The sequence below is a fragment of the Lissotriton vulgaris genome, chromosome 1_2, assembly GCF_964263255.1.
Source record: "Lissotriton vulgaris chromosome 1_2, aLisVul1.2, whole genome shotgun sequence".
Taxonomy (NCBI): domain Eukaryota; kingdom Metazoa; phylum Chordata; class Amphibia; order Caudata; family Salamandridae; genus Lissotriton; species Lissotriton vulgaris.
In genome coordinates this window covers 150,109,575-150,132,158 of record NC_141686.1, presented here as the reverse complement: position 1 = coordinate 150,132,158, position 22,584 = coordinate 150,109,575, and positions in this window count along the sequence as shown.

The following is a 22,584-nucleotide window of genomic DNA, read 5'->3' as shown; positions in this document are numbered from 1 at the left end:
TTTGCTAATAATAAGAGTGATTCAAAATTTAAGTACACTAAAAGTGATAAGAAAAGCAACACTCAATGGTTCTGCTTCAGATGCGGAAGTTCAAATCATTTAGCAAATTCTAAAGTTTGTCCTGCCCTTGATAAAATGTGTATGAAATGCAATAAGAAAGGGCATCTAACAAAGTTTTGCAAATCTACTACCAAAAAAGTTAATATTGTTCAAGATTGTGATGACTATGATTCTAATGAAAATGATATCAATACTGTCATTAATATTTGTGGTAGTGAAGGTGTAAGTAAATTTCCATCTTGTGATGTAATTATAGATGGAAAGACAATTAATATCTTTGTAGACACCTGTGCATGGTATACATTATTAGGTTTAGATATTGTAAAGAAGAATTGGCCAAACAAAATGTTACTTGAATCTGACATCTCCCCAGGGGGTTATACTGGACATAGGATTGATTTGGTGGGTTACTTTTGGGGGAAAATTACCTTTGCCGCTGAATCCACATATGGCAAAATCTATGTCGCTAAGTCTGGGCAACCGTTGTTAGGATGGCCACACCAGGATCAATTGGGGATTAAGATAGACCCAAGAGCCAATCCTCCTGTTTACTCCGTTGCTAACACCACTGATCCTGATCGTAATCTCATGATTGATAAATTGAAATCTGAGTTTCCTGATGTTTTTAGTGGAAAACTTGGTCAGTTTTTGGGTTTCAAACACACCATTAAACTCAATGATGGTGTTGTTCCTGTTCGGCACAGAGTCAGGAACGTTCCTCTTACCTACAGGGATAAACTTAAAGTTCTGCTCAAAGATTTGTGTGACAAGGACATCATTGAGCCCATCGAGTCCTCCCCGTGGGTTTCCCCGATTGTGATTTCGGTTAAATCCAACGGCGAATTGAGGCTCTGTGTAGATCTTCGCAGCTTAAATAATTCAATTTGGGTAGATGCTCATCCCTTGCCACATCTGCATGAGATGGTTTCGACATTAGGAGGTGCTGAGATTTTCTCGTGCATAGATTTGGCAAGTGCCTATCATCAGGTTGTTTTGGATGATGATTCCAGAAATCTGACGGCCTTCATTACGCCAGAAGGTCTTTTCAGATATAAACGCATGCCTTTTGGATTGGCTAGTGCCGCTTCCGTCTTTCAAAGGCTAATGAAGGAGACACTTGAAGGTTTGACAGGAGCTATCGCCTTTCAAGACGATATTCTTGTTTTTGGGAAAAATGTAGAGGAGCATGATAATAATTTGAGGTGTGTTATCTCTGCATTATTTTCCAAAGGTCTTACTCTTCGCCTTGATAAGTGCAAAATTAGAGAAAAAGAAGTTGAATACTTAGGACATTCCATAAGTGGTGCTGGGATCAGACCTAAGCAAAAACACATCGAGAGCATCATTAAAGCTCCCGTTCCAGTTTCTAAAGAACAATTAGTAGCCTTCTTAGGTTTAATGGAATTCTATGCCAAATTCATTCCCAATTTTTCTTCAAAGGTTGATTCCTTTAGACCACTTCTGAAAAAGAATGCAAGGTTCTTATGGTCTGACGTGATGACGGAGGCATTTCAGAACCTTAAAGCATTTGTTGTGAATGCACCATGTTTAAAACCTTTTGTTATTGGGAAAAAATGTACCATCATGGTTGATGCAAGCAGTACTGGGTTAGGAGCTGTGCTCATGCAGAATGACTGTGGGAAAGAGTGGATAATCGCTTATGCTTCAAGAGCTTTGAGGGATGCTGAAAAACACTACTCAGTTATCGAAAGAGAGTTATTGGCGTCAGTCTGGGCAGCTGAACACTTTAAAACATTCTTATGGGGAACAAAGTTTACTATTAAGACTGACCATAAGCCTCTCATTTACATGATGGCACCAGGTGGAGGTCGAACTTTATCGGCTCGCTTGGCTAGGTTGGCGTCCAGGCTACAATCTTTTCATTTTGAGATGGTATATGTAAAAGGGAAAACCAACATCCATGCTGATTGTATGTCCAGGTTGCATACTTCTTGTGATGTTCCTTGTGATGACGATGAGTGTGAGGTAGCTTTTACTTCGCAAGACATTATGTTAGTGTTTGGGGAGAAATTTGATTTGAGTAAGGAGTCCTGGTTAAAAGAAATGGAGAAGAGTATTGAATTGACTCAGGTCAAAAATTACATTTTACAAGGATGGCCAGAACAAAGGAAGTTTTCAGGCGAGATGATGAGTTATGCCAAAGTTCAAGATGAGTTAGCTATCGAAAATGGGGTCCTCATGAGAGGTGATAAATTCATTCCACCCTTTTCCTTGAGGAATACTATCATTGGCATTGCCCATGAGGGGCATTTAGGAATCTCGTTTACCAGGAGACGCATTAAAGATTTTTTTTGGTGGCCTGGTGTGGACAGTTGTGTGGAACACTATGTCCAAAAATGTTCAGAGTGCGCCAACAGTGATAAGTCTGCTGTCCCTTTACGCCCTGAACCATGTCCTGTGGAGTGTCCTTTCGGCCCTTGGCGGAAGTTAGGCCTCGATTTCATTGGCCCATTTTCCGTTCTACCTGAACATGAAAAATTTGGCATGGTTTTAATAGACTATTTCTCAAAATGGCCAGAGGTAAAGATGGTTAGGGAGATAACTACTAAAAGTGTAGTGGAATTTTTGGATGAAGTTTTCTGTAGGGAAGGAATCCCAGAAGAATTAGTGACCGACAATGGTCCGCAATTTACCAGCAAGGATTTTCAATGTTTTATCACCAAATGTGGGATCACACACAATAGGATTGCTGTATTCCATCCAGAAGCCAATGGCCAGGTTGAAAGATTTAACAGAGTTGTGAAGGAGGCTATCCAACTGTCTGTTAAAGGCCAATTGAATTGGCGTAATGCCCTTCAGTCTATGTTACTATCTTATAGAACATCTCCCAACTCTGTCACTATGGTTAGCCCTTTTGAACTTTTAAGGGGTCGGAAACCCAGCACTCGGTTAACTCCGTGGTGGTTAAAAAGAAGTCTGAGTGACCATTGCAGTTTTTCAAAGGTAGATTATGATCTGGTTCGAGACAGGGTTAGCGCATATAAGGATAAGATGAAGGAAAGGATGGCAGCAAAGCAAGGATCAGTTAGCAGACATGTCATTAACGTTGGTGATTTTGTTCGCATAAAAAGGAAAGAAGGTGTTTTGAAGGGTGGTCAAATTTGGTCACGTCCCAAGGAAGTTATTGAAGTTTTCAAACATGCTGTCAGAGTTGAGGACGGGAGTGTTTGGAATTTGAACAGAGTTTCCATTTTCAAAGGGAAAGAGTTGTTCACGTCCGAGGATGGCAGCAGTTCTTTACTTAAAGGCAAGGATGTTGTTGTGTCAAATGATGATAGCAACGTTTTTCTTGATTTTGAATCTGATTGTGAGGTTTCTGGTAATGCAGTAATCGCTTCTGGGAATCCTTTGAATGAGAATACCAATACCACTCTACCTGTGGTACCCTCAAAAAATTGCCATAGGTCTCATCGTCTTCCTGCAAAATACAAGGATTTTGTCATGAATTAAGACAGAATTGTATGGGATTTTCCTTTAAAGTTCTATTACTATGTTCTTTTTTTTTTTTTTTTTTTTTCTTTCACAGGAAGGGAGGTGTGTTGTATATATAACATACTGTGTATCATTCATGACACGAGATGGCACGAGGTTTCTCTCGTGACATCTCGTGTCTCCATCTGCTTGTTGTTATGCACATGCACTAGGCATTGCATCTTTCAAATGTGTACGTTTCTGATGCTGTTAGAATGATGATTCATTAACTGTTAGGCTGGACCTGTCTTCGGACGTGTTTCCATTAAACTCTGTTTGACAGCCTTCCTGCGTCCTCCAGTCTTTCCTACAAAAACCTATCTCTTCCCTTGAATTCTGCCAAGTGCTAAGCTAAGCAGCCGCTAGTGCTGGGATGCCTACGGGTAACCACGCACTTTATGAATGCTACTTTCATTTCATTCATTTCATGATCATGGGATTGCAAAAGGAGTCCATAGAGAGCAATTGATAATTCAAATTTGGAAACTCAACCCAAGGCATGAACTTATAGGGAAAAAATCCAGTGCAGAAGAACTGGTAATCAAGATACCAAAAATAATCCAATTAAGCCAATCATACATGCAACATGTTCACTTACCACAGATGCGGGAGACAATGAAGTGGCTTGACTGAAATTCCTGTTTAGACAAGTGCCCCTTCTATTGTAAGAGAGCAAGTTAAAACAGGGCAAAGTAGGATTTGACCAGGTGAAAGTCAGCAATTTATATTTGGCCTTGACTTTTGCCAAGCTCTATCTGAATTGTGAAGTAGAGATTGACCCTAAGAGCTCTCCACAAAATACAGGGCTTAATGAAGAAGTAATGGCTAAGTCAAGGACAGTTCGTCAGTTTGGCAACACATCCAACACATCCATACACATCCATACACCGTGATCTGGCGTGACCAGATCTGAAGTTGAACAGCCTTGCTGGCATGATGGAAAAGCATGGAATTAATCTAAAGAAGGCATAGGTGAAATGACAGCTACTACTGCTAGTGACAGAACTGGGATCAGGCTCAGACAACCTCTGCTGCCATTTACAACATGTATATTTTACATCATGAGGAATTATGGCAACAGGTACAAAAGACAGGGGGGGGGTTACTATAGAACTTCTGGTAGGGTTTGAATGTGGGTCTCGACTGGCAAATATAGCCTCAAAGCAGCATGAGGTGCAGTGGCGGCTCCTCCGCTAAGACGGAGGAGCGTCCCCTACAAGAAAATTAAAATTCTAATAACACAACATTATTATTATTACATTTTTCCAGTACTGGCCCAGTTTTGTTTAAGGGGTGGGGCTTTGCTGTCAGCCAGCAGGGGGAGGAGTGGTATGTGCACTTAAGTGTTCATGATGATTTGGCCTGCGTCTTGGGCCGGCAAAACCACCATGCACACTTTACATGTTCTCCACCCAGGCTGTATTGCAGCCAGGGTGGAGAACATGCCTAGGTTCCCACATCCTGTCTGAGCACCAAACCACTGCGCTCACACCAATCAACAGTCTTGTGATTGGCTAGGGGAGTATGGGAGTCTGGGGGTGGACAGAAGAAGAATGGAGGTGAGGCTGCGGCCAGATAAATTAAATTTTCTTTCTTTTTTTTAAACCCCCACCTGCTTGACCCTAACCTCCTGCCGGCTCACCACCACTACCCCATAGCAGCCGCCCCCGATCATGTGACAGAAATGGGCTTGCGTTTGGGCAAAACAGAGTAGAAAGCCATACAACACTCCTCTAAGATGCTAAAAACTAGCAATGATAATGGTTTCCTTTTGTGTAATTATATGAAATTCCTAACAAAATTACAGGATATTACATGAAACTGGCAATATGGCGTCTTGTGCTAAATTTTAGAGCAAAATGTGTAAATTTTCTATGAAGAATTGTGCAAAAACCGCAAGGGCCACAAACCAGAGCGGCTCATTATTTTATCCTTTGACGTTGTTCCACTTTTTACTCAAACAAAATCCAGTTGCACCATGTAGGGTAATAGCATCATTTTGCAAAATGTTGCCTAAAACGGCGATCACAAAATGCCAGACAATAAGTGAATTGCACCGTTGTCATTGATAATGCACCCAGATCTGCAAAAAGGTAAGCAACGTAGCTCTGAGTGTCATAACTTACACTTATGTTCCGCATCGGGAATCAGAAAGGTGGCAGATTGTTCAATGTTGTGGCAAAAAACTGTGGATCAAGGTGAAAGGGATAATGAATTGGAGGATCTGCCGCCTGGGTCAGGGAGGGCATTGTAACATGGCATTGGGTCGCGCTTGTTTGGATCCAAGATAGTGTCCTCCATTTTTCAATACAAAGTCTGGACATACAACAATCACAATCAATATGGCACATAGTAAGGCAGATCTGACCTTTCCCTTCTTGTTCTGGGTCATGAGTAACAGCGACATATGAAAGGCGAGGGTCAGTGAAGGCAATGCCTGGCAACATTGCGAGTTTGCAAGTTTTCAGTTCTTTCGTGCAGTTCCTCATCCACCTCTTACCTTACTCATGTTTGCGTCACTACGTTCGGGTTAGTCCTCGCTAGGATTAGTCTTTTTTTGTGTTTACGATAGATTACAGTTACCAGTTGTTTCCAGTGTGACCACTATCCTTTACTTTCTCTGGGCAGCATGCACCAATCTAGTTGTAGAAGAACAATCATATTAAAATGCCTTTTTCTGTGATTATTGCATTGTTTAATACTTATAAACTGTATTTACTTTGTGTCACCATCTCCTCAATGTGCTCTCAGGTCCTGGATCATCCCATATGGCCCTGTTGTGTTTTCCATATTCTCCTTGGATTGTTCCCCTGTGTCTTGCAGCCATCTATATATTGGTACATTATATGTATTCGACCAATTCACAAAGGCAAATTCATGTGTCAATTTTCTCGTGCAGATATACTCCTCAAGGTCGGAGTAAATATTCTCTTATTTGTTACTCACCGTTTCTGAGTGGAGATTTACAACTAGGTGTAAACTTGCATGACTCCGCTCCCTCTGATGAGGGTATAAGACCTTCTACAAATTGATTTAGGACCTTAAATGTGCTGCAAGTAACTTTACAAACATATTTCAGATTCCACAGTTCCACCACTGCAGCAAAGACCTGGGACAAATACCTGGGGCATTGAACGTGAGAGATTGTTCCAGAGACGTGGTACAACAGCGCTCCCAACCTATGAGTACAACCCCACCCACAAGCCCTGATGGGAATCTCATTCCAACACCCACAAACCTACTGTCAGGACCTCAACCACTACCACCTCAACTAACACCAACACAAACACCACCCCAAGCACCCCCACAAGCACCACCACAATCAACACAAGGTAGCTCACAAACAGCATCACAAACAGATTCACAACCAATATTGAATGAGAGGTGATATTGTCAACCGCCCAGAAAAAATTCAAAAATTCCACAATTCAGTACTATCTTAACAAATCGCTCACTTAAACAAGTTTAATCTAACTATTGTATCTTCCATTCATAAATCTGCGTGTGTTTTAAAGACATGTATAGCCAACTTTGATAGTAAAACATTACACAACAAAACATACAGCCATATAGGTTTTCATGTGCTTGTTACTGTAAGTGCAAGGTGTAAAATCCCTGAACTATCTTGATCACATTACCTATACTATGTATATTTCACCATCAGTTGGTTTGGGGCTATGGAGTTAAGGAAAGGGGTTGGTGTAGACTTAGATGATTGCAGGGCTGCTTTTGAAACACCACAGTGATACCTTTTTCTTGGGCTGGAGGAGACCCATTTTCCACCTCCTACTGATCAGTGGTGTCCACCTCTTCCACCCTCTCAGGGAGCTCAATAGACTCCATCCAGAGCCTTTGATGGTAGAGTGAGTTTATTTTCAAGTGGCCGCACTCTCCTGCTGATAGTAGGGTCCTCCTCTTTGCATTTGACATTGTTTCCAGTCCAGGGAGGATGTGGCCTGGCAGTTCGGGCTGGACTGTTCCCATTGGGCGCAGGGTCAAGTCTGATTTGCATATGGCTGGGTCCAAACGGGAATGGCAACATGAGCAAAAAAACGATGGATTTAGGCCCAGATCTCTGTACTGGGGTGATGTATCACAATCTTCTGCATTCTGTCCATCAATTGTTCTTTTTGCATTTGTCAACCCGAGTGGGACAGGTATGCCAAGAGTTGGGTCCAGTGCTCTCCTTGCCCTGGAGTCAAGCTATCCTGGCCGATGAGAGCTGAAAGCCCAAAACCGTTCCTAGGATGCTTGTTTCCAGTCCAGGGAGGACCTGGCCTGGTAGTTCGGGCTGGACTGTTCCCATTGGGTGCAGTGTCAGGACTGATTTACATATGGCTGGGTCCAAACTGGAATGGCATGGTGAGCAAAAAAACTATGGATTTAGGCCCAGATCTCTGTATTGGTGTGAATGTATGACATTGTTCTGCATTCTGTCCATCAATTGTTCTTTTTACATTTGTCACCCAGAGTGGGATGGGTATGCCCAGACGTGGGTCCTGTGCTCGCTATGCCACTGGAGTCATGCTTTCATGGCTGATGAGGGCTGACAGCCCAAAATTGGTCCTGGGTTGCTTGCTTCCAGTCCAGGGAGGGCCTGGCCTGGCAGTTCGGGCTGGACTGTTCCCATTGGGCGTAGGGTCAAGACTGATTTGCATAAGGCTGGGTCCAAACTGGAATGGCATGGTGAGCAAATAAATGATGGATTTAGGCCCTGATCTCTGTACTGGGGTGAATGTTTGACATTATTCTGCATTCTGTCCATCAATTGTTCTTTTTGCATTTGTCATCCCAAGTGGAACGGATATGCCCAGACGTGGGTCCTGTGCACTCCATGCCACTGGAGTCAAGCTATCCTACCTGATAAGGGCTGAAAGCCCAAAACCGGTCCTTGGATAGTTTCCAGTCGAGGGAGTACGTGGCCTGGCAGTTCGGGCTGGACTGTTCCCATTGGGCGCAGGGACAAGACTGATTTGCATATGGCTGGGTCCAAACTGAAATGGCACAGTGCACAAAAAAACAATGGCATGAGGCCCAAATCTCTGTACTGGGGTGAATGCATGACATTGTTCTTTTTTTTTTTTTTTTTTTTTTTTTTTTCCTCATATTGCGGTTTATGCAGAAAAGGAGGTGTTTGGGAGTTTGGCCGTATTTGAGCGGTTGTTCCAACATACTGCCCCTACTCGTCTATCGAAAGATACAAGGGGAGTTTCTATTGTCTTAGCTCTTTTCGGTCTTTTCCCTTCCGTACACCTTTTTCTTGCTCAATAATTCCTTTATTACTGAGACTATCTGGCCCTTGGGCTGTTTGGCAGACATCACGTCATACCTGGAATTATTACTCCGCTTAATCATTGGAATCCAAAAAAGAAAAAAAGAAAAAAGAAAAAAGAAAAGCAAAAGAACAAGGGGCCTAAGAAGCTTCAGGACAAGGAGGGTTCTAAAATCTCATCTGGAGATGATATAATTTTCCCAGATCTCCCAATACTTCATTCTTTTCGATTGTTTCCCTCTTCTATCCAATCTGCTGGTTCTTATTACAGCATTTAACCAATTTTCATGGGTTGGTGGAACCGATTTTATCCAGTTAATACAAATCTCTCTGCGTGCTAACAAGATCATGTTGAACAATAAATGTTCTTGCTGTTTACTTAACCTAATCGGGTTTGATTGAGTTGTGCAATGGATCCCAAAAATAATTAAGAGAGTACTCACGGTTATAGGTGATGCCAGTACTGCAGTTAGTGTCTTACCAATCTCTTGCCAGTATTGTGTGACATTGTTCTGCATTCTGTTCATCAATTGTTCTTTTTACATTTGTCATCCTGAGTGGGACGGGTATGCCCAGACATGGGTCCCGTGCTCTCCAGGCCACTGGAGTCAAGCTGTCCTGGCTGATAAGGGCTGAAAGCCCGAAACCGGTCCTAGGATGCTTGCTTCCAGTCCAGGGAGGACCTGGCCTGGCAGATCGGGCTGGACTGTTCCCATTGGGCGCAGGGTCAAGACTGATTTGCTTATGGCTGTGTCCAAACAGGAATGGCATGGTGAGCAAAAAACTATGGATTTAGGCCCAGATCTTTGTACTGGGGTGAATGTATGACATTGTTCTGCATTCTGTCCATCAATTGTTCTTTTTACCAAATAATTTCAACCAGACTTTCAATGCAAGGCATCTTTTTGGAATTCAGACATGTATGCAGGATTGGGCATGACTGGGCAACACTTTCAAAACATAGATGACTTCTATAATCATACACATATTACACTTACTGCCTCTCTACTGCTCAAAATCTTCCAGCTGTGCAAAGTGGTGTTCTGTTTGTTGTGGTAGTAGTAGGCCTCAACACCAAGAATTGAGATCTCCACCCGCTTGCTAATTCTCTGCCCTGAAGCAGGGAGTTGATGATTAAACAGTAAAATAAGAATGTATTATTAAGGCAGAATGTATACATACTTGATTGCATTTCAGTGTACTGCCATAAAACTGATAGAATCAGTGTGATATACATATGGGAGAAAGTATGTATTTTGCTTTTGTGTATTTAAGCAAAACAATGTGCAATTATGAGAAATGCAAAACTGGCAGCGGGGTCAGGATTTCAGCATGAAATGTTTCCTTGTGTACACTTTTGATACAGAGATGCATTTTGGTTTATGAAAATAGTGCAAAAAAAAACAAAAACACCACAAACAACAACAATTTGCACTGTCATTTGTGTTGTTCCAATGCGTTTGCGGTAAATATTTCCTGGGATCAGTGCATTCACTGTACATTTATGTCATGAACGGTGCAGATTACACAACGTGGCTTAATAGTGTATTTCTGGGACTTTCTTCTAACACATGTAACACAAAAGTTTGCTAATTACACTAGTGTAATGTAAATTTCGTTCAATTCCAGTGTGAAAGTGAAGCTTAAGTGTATTATGAAATAGAGCATATCATGTTTGATAGTGGTACTATAATAGTGCAACACGTTGGCATAATCCATCCACGTCAGAGGCAGTGCACAAGTGACCGTTTCCCTCGCTGCCTGAGGTAAGAGAGGAAATAATTTTCTGAGAGTTTTAAGAAGGAGGAAACAGCAGCCAGCCAACTTCTTAACCCCTTCCATGCTGGTGACGAACCCCAGCCGTCATGCACTACGGTGCTCGTGTGCTGATGACGGCTGGGGTTCGTCATGGCCCGCCCGTGTTCGTCCGGCGGCCGCACACGGGAGAAATCGCGGCCGCACGGAAGGGGTTAATATGTGTTGAAAAAGGAGACACTCTCATCAAACCATACCCCCAGATTTTTAACAGGCTTCCCTGTGGAGGTAGGCAATGGAAGCTTAGGATGCAAGGCTGCTCTCAGTAGTTAGGAGGGAATTTACCAAATAGAAGGATCTCAGACTTCTCTTTATTGTACTTGAGCTGTGCATCCTCCAGCCATTTAAAAATAGAAGATAAACAATGTTGAACCAATAGAATAGAGTTCGCATCTTTGTTCCAAGTAAAAAGCTGCTGGGTGTCGTTAGCCTAGGCCATCACCTTAGCCCCAACTCCTCTGCCAGTTATATCAGAGGAGTGACATACATATTCATAAATAATAAAGAGAATGGAAGGGGGCTATGGAAGATCCCTGGGGGACTCCAGTTGTCACTGACTGAGGGGAGGAGGAGGACGGTGGAAGCCAAATCTTCTCGACCCCCCCGTCTAAGAAGGACCTGAGCCAACCCCAAACACCACCCGACACGGCAATCCCGGCCAGTCGTGAGTGCGGACCGTGTTGAACGCCACAGAGAGGTCCAGCAAAATTAATGCAGCTCTCCTGCCGGGGTCCAAACACTCATGGATGGCCTCCGACACCTTAACAAGGACTGTTTCTGTACTGTGAGATGCCCAAAACCCTGATCGGGCTGGTTGCTAGAGCGCCTCTTTTTCCCACAAATTCTGTAAGCTGCTTGTTAACCACCTTCTCACACACCTTAGCCAAAGCCGGTAGGAGGGAGATAGGCTGGTAATTCCCTGGGCTAAGGAGATCCGAAGACGGCTTTTTCAGAAGTGGCAAGATCTTAGTCTGCTTCCAAACCTGTGGTACAACAGCTTTTTGAAGAGACATTTTAACAATGGTATTCACACATGTGTTTGTGCTCTCTGCCACTGCTGCCAGTAGCCTAGTTTTTATGCAAGAGATGGTAGTCCTGCTGAGATTCCAAGAAACCTTATGCATAATGAATGAGGCTAGTTTTCATTAAAAAAACGCATGTAATTTAGGCATTACTATAACTAGGTAAAAGATCAGTACCAAGAACCTATATCAGGGTACCTGTATGAAACATAACACTACCTGGAGAGAATAAATTAGGGAGATTTGGATCCCAGCGCCTTGAGACCCTCACGGGTGAGTAGATGTGCTTTACCAACCCTTGATTGATTGCTTGCTGTCTCTTAGACTTTAAGTGGGCAAAGCAGAATGATAAGCAGAGATGCTTTGATCAAGTATGTGCTTTGATAGGATGATAATATGTCTGGTACCTTCAAATGTGCATATCACTTCACCTGGAGCCCCAATTCTTTTCATATGTTTTGACATTATCTGCTATTATATGCATTATCCATTGTACCGCTTATCTTAGATGTCCAGCAGAATAACCCACTAGTTATTTTGTTACTTAGGTTTTCTCACTTGCATACAAGATTCCAGAGCAACTGTGAACCAGACAAAGAGGTGTTTGGCTGCAAAACACTTCTTGGTTGCTTTCCATTAGATTTATACTGTTCTCCGTGGGTCTGTATCATTAAACAATCTTAAATCCAGCTGTATGTTTAATGTAGAAATGCACACGTTCTGTGTGACATCCATGAGTGAACCAGTGTTAAGAATCTAAAATCATGTTGGAAATTAATGGTTCCATATATTGAACTTTTGGATCCCATGAACTGATCAATCATTTAAAATTTATTTGAAAGCGTAGCCTAACTTATTTGTTGACTGTAGTCTTTGGTTTGGTTTGGTTTAGTCAAGACTAGCTTTCATGCTTTATTTGTAAAATCAACGCTTGTGATATATACCAGCAGGCCTGGCCTGATCCCTTAGGGTGACTTTGAGCTTTGGTATCAATCAATATCTGTTCTTCATCTGCTCTCTACAAAGGTCCCCTTCATCCATCACCAGCCAATGCTGAATAAGTAAGATTTAAATTCCAACATTGATTTTTCTTGGTGAAAAATAAATACATTTGCTGTTAGACCAAAGAGCTTTATCCTTGTGTTTAGAATGCTTCAGTCACATCACTGTCCTGTTTCAGCATTGAATAGATTCCTTAAAACAATGAACCTGGACCAAAATGGAAAGCTGTCCAACAGGGACCAGGAACAACAGCAACTTTTTAATTCTATTGTGACTTACTTTAAAATACTTGTATATTATTAGGGTTCTGGTCAGCTTCCAGCAAGGCATGTAAAGAATGGGCACAGTGTGATTGGTAGTGAGGGATCACCCTTGTTGGTCATGGAGAGTGGACTAGCCCAAGCAGCATGAGTACATGGTCTGAGGCATCATGGGGTCTCCCTCAAAGGCACTACCATGGCCATTACAAGGTGGTTGTCCCTACAGTCAACAAGGAAAACGTGGGGGATATATGAGCTGATGGCCAATAGTGCAAATAGTGCAAATAGTGAGGCCTGTCCACGACACATGTTAGCAGCTAGAGCTCCCCTGCAAGAAACATTCTAGACTGCAGATCTCACGGTTACAGGAACTAGTGATGGAGTTCCTGTATGCATGACTCCAACGAAGAATGCAAGAGCATGAACTCTGTCACCACACTGACATCATACCACAGCAAATCAAGATGAGAGGTCAGAAGTCAATATCAGCAATGAAACCAGCAACATTCCAGTGTTCTTGAGGATTCAAAAATCAACACGATTTTCAGATGGGTGTGTTTACATTAGTTCTTAAAGTGATTTGTCCATGCCTAACCATTCTGGACAGGTTAGAGTTTCTCCCATAGCACTCAGAAGAAATTACTGTTGATTGCTGCACCTATTTAAGCCAATTTGGTTGCCATATGCTCTTTTTTCTTTTTTTATTGTTCATTTTTATTTCTGTACAGTGAGATGCTTTCTTAGGGCTTAATTACGAGACCACGGACCACCAGACTTGTGAGGGCTTAGCGTTCTCCCGACCGCCTATTACAATAAGGGCGGTCAGACCACGATTGATCGGCAGCAGCCACCAGGAAACTGCCAGTCCCTGGCGGCTTTGTGGCGGTCAGGAGGAAGAAATATGCTTGGCTGGATGGCCACGGTCCCCTGAGCATATTACACGTTTTCTCTCCAGCATGGTTTTCATGGTGGTGCCCCAGCCTTGAACACCATGGCGGAGAGGAAAGAAAGGTGGCCCTACAAGGTCCCCTGGTGTCTCACACCTTGTGGATAAACACAGGGGCCACAAAATTCGCCGCCCTGTGTGTATGCACACCGTTCCTCAATGGTATGGACTTTACAGTCCATGCCGTGCAGGAACTGTTTTTATTTTTCCATTGCTATGCCCATTTTTTGTGGGAATGTCAAAAACAAAGCCTTCATACAGGAGAAACCTCCAAATCTGGCTGGCGGCCTAACCACAGCTTTGGCAGCGCAGTGGCGGGGTGGAACAGCTATTGCACCACGAAAGTCGTAATAGGACCATCAGTGTTTGCTTCTTTCTCTCTTGCAGTTCCTCCCAAAATATGTCTCTAGTTGATTATTGTGTGTTATATTTTTCCCTTTACGTGTCTTTAATGATTTTGTTGCTGACCTATTAGGAACTGATTTATATCTCTGGCAGCTTGGCCTTATATGAGCTGATGGCCTGATAAAATGCAGTCTTCGGAGAAAACATGGAGTCCTAAATATCAAGTTACACTAATATCGTGTTTTTAATATCTTTTTTATATTAATAGTTTTTATTTTTGTTCAGTAATTATGTTTAAGAATGTGTTATGTGTTTTAAGTGAAGTGCTTTTCCCACTGCTGCACAGACAGGAGTGGGAATAGTAACTTTTACCCCTCTTCAGTCCAACGCTTTCCCTACTGTTGCACTCACTGGAGTGGGAATAGTACATTTTCCCCCTCCGCAATCCAATGCTCTCTCTACTGTTGCACACATTAGAGTGGAAATAGTAAATGTTACCCCTTCTGAGTCCAATGCTTTCCCTACTGTTGCAAAGACTGCATTGGGAGCAATACATTTTACCACGCCTGAGTCCAATGCTTTCTGTACTGTTGCATCGACTGGAGCGGGAATAGTACATTTTACCACTCCTGAGTCCAACGCTTGCCCTATTGTTGCACAGACTGGAGTGGGAATATTGGCCTAGATGTAGGTAATAGCAAATTACCGAATGGTAAATACCGAATTTTACCGATTCGGTATTTACTAATCGGTAATTGCTATGTAGGAAAACAATTCAGTAAAAATACCGAATCAGTAAGATTTGCCATTGATTCCTATGGGCTTCAAGGCCCATAGGAATCAATAGCAAATACCGATTCTGTGATTACAGAATATAGCAATATAACTAAATGGATAAAGACAACCACAGAGCGTTTTATTTTTATTAATATTGATTTGTTACTAGTTTTATATAGTACTAGCAGCCCGTCCCGACGTTGTCCGGGTATGAATTGCTGCCGGCCAGTAGTATATTGTTTTGTAGGATTTCGTTTTGATAGGATTTCTTATCTGTGACAGGCCTGGGAAACGCTCCGATTCACAGTACACTGCTGATCCCCCCAAGAGTGTGCAGTCAGTAGTGTGTGAACTCGAGTTTCTCTACTTTATTTTTCCTTGCAATATTATATAGCGCGAACTCGACAACATGGTATGAGCACAATTTACATTACAGAAGAACACATTCATTTGTGGTAGGCACGGGGAGACAAAGCAATTTGCCTGGAATCACAGGATGTTGAGCTGATGCCGAGATTTAAACGTAGCTCCCCAGCTCTAAAGTTTCCAATTCTAGAACTTCTGGCAGGAGGTGTGTCTAAAAGGTTATGTCGGTGCTGGCCATCAATGAGAGAGACCTGTGCATTTTTAAAATGGGTGGTGAAAAAATATGAGTATGTTGCTGGAGATGTGGGCCGCCGTGCCACCAATGTACATACCGGGGGAAGGATAGTCCCTTTCTTGCTATTACCGTGGAGGCGGTTCTGGTATCCAGATGTGCGTGGCACGAGGCCTGTGCGCAACAGAAGTGGAAAATCTCCAGTGTGCGCTTCAGGCGTCACCGGAAGGTAATGCAAGATTATATTTCCTACACAATGGCCCCTGTTTGCGCTCCTTTTGGCCCTTGGGAATAGTGCCATGCCTGACCTCCATACAGTAAAGCAGGTGCGCGTAACTGGGAGCCCGGGGCAAGCACACCCGGAGCTGGAATGTACAGAACCTGGCCAGAAAAACATTGAAATATTGGGCACAACGCTCATTGCACTCGCCCACTCCCCCAGCACACGCCCACAGCACACGATATGAGACATGGCATGAAGGGCGGAACGTACCACATGCCCCCAGCGTTTGTCACGCCCCCAGCACACGCCCACAGCACAACGCAGACACGCCCACAAGGGACTACTTTGCTGGCACAGTTCTTTTACCTTTTAAATGTATATGGTCGGCGTCTGCATAGCCTATGTCCTTCTGCTGCAACTGCCCTTTCCAACACTGTATTGGGTGTTGTGATTGGTGCTGTGGTTCCTGAGATTACCCAGCTCAAAGGTTTGGGCTCTCTCTTTATTATATTAGTATAGAAGATATAGATGAGCAATAGCCCAAGAATGTCAGTGTGCATTGCAGAGCATACATTGTTTGAGTTTTACAACAGCGAGCTTAAAAAAACTCTTGTAAGCAAAGAACCAAGTCCAGTGATGAAAATGACAAAAAATATGTAAATTGTGAGCAAATGCAGGGGAATGACAGAATATAAAAGGACACGACGAGTTAGAAGCATCAGAGAGGTGCAGTTCTGATAATGGAGTCAATGATATTGGTTCTGGCAGTGAAGCTGCCAGAAACAATCAGAGGAAAATGAAATCCTTTTTTATGTCACGAGTGTGGTCAGTGTGTCCAGATATCAGAGAGGACTTGAGTCACTCCTAGTGACAGTAGGAAGAAAATAATCTGATATTTTGGATGAGGGGTATTTGGAAATAGATAGTCTGAACTCTGCAGTGAGTGAACTCCTGAGAATTTTTGCAACAGGTATTTTGTGTATTTTTCAGTATTGTGTTTTCAATGCATCCCGACTTGAAAGAATTACTAACTTCAATGAGAAGCTACTGAAGTATACTTTGAACAGAGGTGAATCTTTTCAAGGCCAGTATTGAAGAGCTCAGAGAGCCATGCCTTGAAAGAACTAAAGTTTGGACTGTCACTCGAAAGTCTTATTCTGGGATTTAGTGCAAGAGTCTGAGATGGTGCAGGTTGTTTTTGACTTGTGAATGAATGTTTCTTGCAGATAAAAATGCAATCAAGGGAGACATCCTGGGATTTGCGTGCAGCCAAAAAGTGATGCAATGCAAGTTTAGTATTTTGAGAAAATGAAGTCTGGACTGAACGGGAATGAAGCAGTGCGTATGAGCAGATAAGGAAATTCAATATTTGGGGGTGGAAGGTGATCCATGTTTGAACATGCTTGAGAATCTGAGTCGAAGGAGACACGATTGGTAGAGGAGACTTTCAAGTGCAGCATATAAGTGATAGAAGATGATGAAGTGACTGACAAGAGTGGGAAGTAATTCAATTGAGACAGAGTGAATCCCTGGAGCATAACTTGCTGAGAGAAGAGGGCTTAGATAGGGTGTCGCTTATATTTCTTTGCTGTTTGTCCTCATGTATGAGAAAAAAATCTAAAGATTATTCCATCAATTCCTGATACTTCAAGCACGGTCGTGGCTTACTTGCAGTGGTTTACCATATCTAGCAAGGTGAGGAAGCAGGAGTCTCCATTGCCACCAGATGCATACAGCATCAACAATAGTTTGCAGCATAGAAGTATCTGTGCTACTCCCAGGTCTACCTCCTGATTAGAGGATACAGAAAGCATTGCTTTTCGAGATATATATTGTGGCTGGTGATCCACTACACAGCTTCAAATGAATTGTCCAGGAGAGAAAGTTATTTGTTTACAGTCTTGATCTTTAGAAGAATTAAAGAGCACAGATTGATGCTTTTTGTGCATTGCAATTTGTTTTTTTTCCTGCTGAAATATGGACACATTTGGAAAATCTCTATTGAGTTGAGTAAGCACGTGCAGTTAAATGCTGTTGTTTACTTGCTACAATTTCTAGCTTATGAAAGATTTTTCTGCTTGGTGCACGGGCCTGCTGTGACACAAATGAAACCGGCTCCTGTGATATCTGCAAGCAAGCCTCTGCTGCTCCCTCCGTGTCACACTTTGCTTTTGGTCTCAATCAATACATGATCTGCCGCTGAGCTCTACTAGACCTCTTTCTTACAACGCAACCAATCATGGCAAATGAAGTCAGGTCTCTGCTTACATTCTCGCATCGATTCTGTCCTCTTGAGGTGTAAATGGATTTGTTGTCGAACTGAGGAGCTGTTTCCAGTGTTTAAACTTCAATAGTGGCCCCAACTTCCTCCGTTGATGCTTGATGGATGCATTATAAATAATATAACTCCACGTTCGCAAGCATTACTTCCGGTTGTAAACATCCGGTAACTCTGTCACAATGGTGCATTGCTAAGCAGTGAAGACCTTACATCTTCCACTTGTCACAAATGTTTATTAAGTGCCAGGTTTTGGGCTGGTGTGGACCGTTCTATTGGTACATGGCATAGTAAGGTTTGTTTGGGGCTTTGGTGCTCAACAATGCAACACACATTTGCCAATAGTAGCCCCCCCTCTGGCCATTGATAAATATGTTACTCAAAATACATACTGTGGACACACAAGACAGTGGGCCTGATTCCGATACGGTTAGGAAAGCATTCCCACCTAGTGCCTGATTCTGATGTGGTTAGGAAGGCCTCCTAATGGCATTTGCTCCTTCCAAATCGTATCGGGAACGTGTCTTGCCGACCCAGAGCCCAATTATGATGCGGTTAAGAACATATTCTCCCATTGAAGTCAATGAGAGTCCAACCAAATCGTATCTGGAAACATCTGGATGAATTGTACTCCGTAGGTCGGACTCTCCCTATCCGAGTGGGTCGGAAACCATTTCCAAACCGATTCGGTCGGGAAGCTTTCCAACCCGACTCAGAATAAGGCCCTAATTGGTAATTCCCTTTATTTCCTGATAACTTTTTATTTTTTAACTATTGAATAGTTACAGTACATTTCCTACCTTCTTGTGGAATGACGAAAGCAATCATCACTGCAGCATTTTACATTTCATTCTTGAATCAATCAATCGATTAAACAATCATCAATCAAGCAAGATTTATAAAGTGTGCTATAAAGTGAGGGTATTCAGGCACTGAAGTTATTGCTGCTTTAGGTGGGTTCCATTGAACAGCCAAATCTTGAGTGCCTTGCCAAATTCCAGGAGGGAAGCGGATGTTCGGAGGTGCCGGGGGAGGTCGTTCTAGGATTGTGCTACAAGGTAGGAGAAGGAGCGTTCTCCACTTTTGCTTTGGTGGATGTGGGGAGTGTGCATGAGGGATATGGATTGTAGGTATCGGGAGGATTTGCGCATGTTCACACTGTAGTCAGGTACCCCCGGAACCGATCGGAGGTAGGGGACAGGGGCGGGTGGGACCTAGGAATTGTGAGGTAGGGGAGAGGACACGGGGGAAGTGACTATGAGAAAAATATATTAAACATTTTAAACGTAGCTTCACCGCTTCGTCACCCGTCTCTCCTCCGTAGTCCTCCCTCGCCCGGCCAAATACACCCAGGCTCCCAATCAGACAACCACAGAGCTGCCTTAGCACCATTGTGATTGGTCTGAGTGCCGTTTCTTGGCACTCAGATGCTGACCGGAGGCCTAGACATGTTCTCCACGTAGGCTGTAAAGCAGCCTGCATGGAGAACATGCAATGTGAGCAAGACTGTTTTGGGCAGCCCGAGAGGGCCGGCCAAGTGGTCATTGCGCACTTTAGGAGGGTGTTACCACTCCTCCCCTGTCTCTGCCCCTTATGCAAAGATGTGGGCGGAAGTAGAAGAAAAAGATTATAATGACGGGAGTTATTACCATTTAAAACAAAAATTTAGAGTTCAATATAGCGCAAACTAGACCCAAGACATCGGGTATCAGAGAGCTTTATATGAGCACCAGTTTCGTTACAACAGGACACATTCATTTTTGTTAGGCATGGGGTGATTAAGTGATTTGCCCAGAACCACAGGATGTTGAGCGTCGTTGCCGAGACTCGAACACAGTTCCCCAGCTTCGAGATGGACAGCTCTAGCCGTAAGGCTACATCCTCTCCCCTATTTTCTCTGTCTTTCACTGCAAAAAAACAGTCTGGCACCTTAGCGGAGGAACCGCCACTGGTGATAGTTGAAGTAGGCTGATCCTTGATTGTGCGTGGCATTGTAGGTGTGGATCAGCATCTTGAATTGACATTTCTTCTGTATGTGAAGCCTGTGGAGTTTCTTGGGGTGAGGGGTGATGTGGGTCCATTTGGGGAAGTTGAGGCTGAGTGTTGCTGCTGAGTTCTTTATGGTTTGCAGACTCTTCAGGAGCCATAGTCCAGTCGGCTGGTGACTAGGGCTTGAGTGACGTGCGTCTGGTTTTGATGGGTGACCATTTGAAGATTTTCTGGGGCATGCGACGAATGAGAAATCAGGCAAAACAAATGTTGATCTAGGTTTTCATGGTGATTCCGCTGTCCAGGATGATGCCGAGATTCCGAGCATGGTCTGTCGGAGTGGGAGAGGGTCCTAGTTCCATTGGCCATCGGGTGTCGTTCCACAGGGATGTATTGTTTCCGAAAATCAGGACTTCCTCTTGTCTCTGTTGATTTTCAGGCAGATGTCTTTCATCCAAATGGCGATGCTCATCATACACCTGCAGAGATTTGCTCTTGTGGTGGAGGGGTCTTCTGAGAGCGGGAGGATGAGCTGGGTGTCGTCTCTGCGGGATGTGATATTTAAACTATGGGCTCTGCCAATGTTGACCAAGGGGATCATGTAGGTGTTGAACAGAGTGAGGCTGAGCGCTGAGCCTTGAGGAATGCTGCATATGGTGTTCTAAGGTTCAGAGGGTAACGGAGGTAGCCAGACTCTCTAGTTATTTCGGTTAGAAAGGAGGCTATCCACTTGAGTGCTTCTCCTTGGATTCCAATGTGGTGAATTCTTTTGACAAGAGTATGGTGGGATATGGTTTCGAATACTGCCGAGAGGTCGAGGAGGATCAGGACCACCATCTCTCATCAGTTGAGGAGGGTTCTGATGGTGTTGGTGGTAGTGATTAGGAAGGGTTTCAGTTCTGTGCTACGTGTGGAATCCGGATTGGGAGGTTTACAGAAGATGGCTGTTCTCCAGGAGTAGAAAAAGTTGGCGCTTGATGGATTTTCAAGTACTTTGGCGGGTAAGGGGAGCAGAGAGATGGTGTGGTAGTTTTCATTGATGTGTTTTTATTGTGTGCTCCTTTGTGATTCTCCCTTCACCAGAAGGAAATAAACATTGATGTAAAAACAAAAAAACAGATATCTACAGAAACAATGAGTAGTATTAGTACTAATCCATTTTAATAATGGGTACATAACATCATTTAGGGGTCTAGGTGACACCTGGCTTGCGCCTTGTGACTCCTACCATTTCTCAAGTGATCCTTGGCCTCGGATCTTTTTTTTTAATCTATAACATTAAAGGACAAAAGGTTGCCAACTTACTTCCTGCAACATATTTAAAACAAGCTTTAGCATAGACCAATAGGTCTCACCTTTGGAACCTATTGATTAGGCAATGTATTCAGCCATGCTGAACAGCATACCTGCATACTAGCCAGTCAAAGAAATAGTAAAGAGGAAATACTCCATAAGATGGAGAACCACAAGACTGACACGATGAGGCAGACATAAGAAGTAGGCAAATGAGAGTGACAGGAAAGCCAACTAATCGTTAGCATTGGATGGGCTCCTAGCACTAATTAACTTGGTAAACTCCAGTATGAACTTGAACTTGATAAGTTACATATGCTGGGTGAGATACATATGCTTCCTATGAACTTAGTAAGCTACAGTATGCCTCACAATAGATAGAGCATGCGCAGTTTTATACGCTTGACCTCAGAAGCTTCTCACTGGTCACAATAGAGCCTGCTGAAAGAGGTAGGACTGGGTGGACAGGCTCTCCTCTATATGGCCTTTCAGGGGGTCCCACTTAAAAGGAGAGTGCTATTCAGTTTATGCGCTAGAGAAGAATTGTTTCACTTTCTCTGCTGGGTTTATACAGTCAATGTGCAGGGTCTTTGATCCCAGGCCTAGGGAAGAGAATTCAGTTGCATAGACAGCATAAGGTTTCTTTGTCCGCATCTCAACTGTCTGGCTCAGCCCTGGGATATAGAGCTGGAAAAGAATACCAGTGATCTGACGATTCCCTCTACTCCTAAATTTACATTTACGTTTTTTTGAATAACCTGCGTTACTCCAGTGCCTGAAAATCAATAAATATCTTAAATGAAAGGATTTTGGGCCATATGTAGGTAGCTAAATACCAGTCGGTAACGGCCGAAAATCGGTAATTATCCCTTTACTGACCGGTATTTAGCCTTTTCTAATGTAGAAGGCAGGTTTTAAGGATTCGGTAATTTACTGATTCCTTATTTTAAGGAATAGGTAAAATACCGAATCCTTATTTTAAGGAATCGTTAAATTACCGAATCCTTAAAAGCTATGTAGGTGGCTCTCAAGTAAGTGCATTTTTGCTATCAGGGTTCGTTATTTACCACCAACTACAAGTTGGTGGTAAATATCGAATACCTTAAATAAAGCAATTTTTTGCTTTTTTCTCAGTGCCATGTGGCAGACATACATGCGATTAGGGCATGTATGTGCGCACATGTGCACACATGCACGAATCAGGGGTACAAC